Source organism: Cyprinus carpio, chromosome A8, assembly GCF_018340385.1.
Source record: "Cyprinus carpio isolate SPL01 chromosome A8, ASM1834038v1, whole genome shotgun sequence".
Lineage (NCBI taxonomy): Eukaryota > Metazoa > Chordata > Actinopteri > Cypriniformes > Cyprinidae > Cyprinus > Cyprinus carpio.
This window is the reverse complement of record NC_056579.1, coordinates 3,915,330-3,918,249: the sequence shown is the minus strand read 5'-3', so window position 1 is coordinate 3,918,249 and position 2,920 is coordinate 3,915,330. Positions and strand designations below refer to the sequence as shown.

Genomic DNA, 2,920 nt, shown 5'->3' with positions numbered 1-2,920 from the left:
ATCAATCATACATTTTATTTTGAATCACAATATTATTGCCAATTTGGATTTATTGGATTTGCCATTTTTTTCATATCACTGGCTGCTGCAACTTTTAACAAGAAAAATTGGCAATTTATCAATAAATGTTCAATTTTTTGTTGACTTTCTCTTTCTCTACTCTAAAAAGTTTTTTTTTTTTTGAGAATATTTTACAGATTTTTTTTTAATTATTGTTATTTTTTATGCTTGTGAATGTATAATTATGAATATTTTTTTTTCTTACTCTAAAACAATTTAACTGATACGTAACCTGGGTAATTTAATGGCCGTAACAAGGGTTTGAAAAATAGTCACGTGACAAAATAAAACACGACTCGGACCCATAGCCTCGGGAGATGAACTAATAATTTCTCTTTCCGGTACGGACTGCATAGCTTCTAGTCTATCACGTGATGACAGAATGACTCGAACCCGAGGACTCGGGAGGTGTACTAATCATTTCTGTTTCCTGTACAGATATCGGATGTTGCTCATGCGCGATCAACACGAAATGAACGAATCCCTCGCTAAGACAACTCTTCGTTTTCAAATAAGCCTGAAGGACTTGATTATATGGATCAGGTGTGTTTAATTAGGGTTGAATCTAAATTCTGCAGGGCTCCGGCCCTCCAGGAATTGCGTTTGACAGCCCTGATGTAGACCATTCTGTTGCTTTTTGACTTCTTTGTGCGTACCCTCAGCTGAAATTCTACAGGCGCCCCTGAATGTATTCACCCTCAGGTTATACAAGATGTAGATGAGTTTGTTTCTTCATCAGAACAGATATGGAGAAATCAAGCAGTGATAACTCAAGGTTTGAAATTTTTTTTTTTGATGGCAAGAGGATACACTGATTAACATGTAAATGAGGTCTTGTTTTCATGTCTAATGGTTTGATCTTACATTACTGTACCTTACATCTTTTCCATTGCCACCTTCTAAAGCAGGCAGAAGTACATTATTAAGGTTTTCTATAAAGAGATGATATTGATAAAATGAGATGTAGGCTCTAGAGCTATTTGCATCCGATCTTTAGGTCTTTATGATATTTTACCTAAGATTTGCAATAGTTGCATGGGCCATTTTTATGATATCTTCATGGTGCATTTGTAATTTTTAAAGCTTGGAAGAGTTTGTTTTGTGTGTGTGTGTGTGTGTGTGTGTGTGTGTGTGTGTATTGTGAAGGTTCATGTTTTTTTTTTTTTTTTTTTACTAAAGAAGAAAGTTTGGGTTTTGGGTTTGGAGGGATGAGTGATGAATGATGTAAGATTCAACAAAATCAGTCTGTGCAGAATAAACACCAATTTCTCATTGATTCCATGGAGGGCACTATAAATATCGGAAGGTTTTATATGACATTAAGATTTTTAAGTTTGCCCTGTAGAAGTTTAGAAAAGAAACCATCATTTATCAATGCAAAAGTGAAATCGCTTTGTAATGATTTGATGTGCCTTGAGGACTGTTTTGACTATTTAATGCTTCATTGAAATCACCCTTTGAATAAATTAAAGTTGTTGGCAGACAGTAGGCAATGCTCTTGTGATCTTTAATTCATGTCAGATGTAATTATGTTGTAATTCTCTCATCATAAGCCAAAGTCAGGAGTTGCTGTTGACTCACCAGCTAATCACAGATTAACAACACCATCATTTTGGACCAGAATCAGTTCTGATACAGAGCTATATCTGTTTAAAGTGATGTTTGAAGGTCATATATGTATACGAAATATGAGTATACCTCACATTAAACATTCATTCTCAACCCCTCGTGTTTCTTCATTAAACATTGAATTATACCTCTGTGCAGTCTGAGGTAATAATAGATAATAATAGACATATATGATTAAATGCCAGTTGCATAACCTGTGAATTTTACAGTATTATGTCCTCAGCTGTTAGATTTAAAGGCTTGCTTGCTTTCTAATTGACCCTGAAAGGAGTTCTTTAAAGTTCTGTAAGAGAGTTGGGAAAAATTACATGATCATTACCATAAGTACATTATTTGTTCATTTTCCCTGCAGTTTGTGCGTATGCTAAAAACTCAGATGTACAAGGTCATTTATTCTTGCAGAACTGTATAAAAAACCTTAATAAATGCTCTTAAACCTATTATGCTCTTCATTTTACCATCTGCTGCTCATCACAAGTGTTCAGCAGTGCTTGCAGCTATCATTGCTGTACCGCACTTTCAAATACAATAGTACAACTTTCCAGTATCTTCAGTAATACTCCATTTAAACCGAGTGGTTTTATAGAAGTCAGATGACCTTAGAAACTTCAAAATGAGACCATTATTCTCATGTATCCATATACATGTATGTATTAATGATATATAGCAGAATGCCATTTATGTTCCGTTTCATTTCCCAAATTTGAATTATGGTTTAAACAGAATGCAAAATTGAAATAAAGCAGTTGAATTAGTGGAGTGATACAAAGCCCTGCTGCTGATTTATTTCTTTATAATTATTGAATTATGTTAACTCATTTATGTTTATTTTATATATCTGAAAACAATGTGGCTGATATTTTAGGATGATTAAATGCATAATTTAATGCATAATAAAAAAATAAAAAAAATTAAGTCTAATCATAAAAAAAATTTATTCAGATTTAATAAATTCCCTTTTCAACATTTTTTGTGTTATTTATAGTACAAACTCTTAAATTTAAAGTGATTCAAATTCTTAAATTCTGAACATTGCCCAATGTTTATTTATTTATTTATTTATTGTAGTAATAGCAAACCTCTCTATTATTTAAAGTAATAGCAAACCTCTCTGCATGATTTGAGGAATCATTTACTGAATATCCAGTCAAGGCAAGAAACTTTATGAAGTTGATACTTTTGCTGAGGGATTTGTTGAATGTGAAATATGCGTACATACATACATACATAC

At 32.6% G+C, this 2,920-nt stretch overlaps 1 long non-coding RNA gene across 1 annotated transcript in view; it reads left to right on the top strand.

Moving 5' to 3' along the window:
• LOC122145895 overlaps positions 1-2,920 on the top strand; it is a 121,617-nt gene that overhangs the window by 61,881 nt on the left and 56,816 nt on the right. The gene's annotated exons all lie outside the window — the stretch shown is intronic.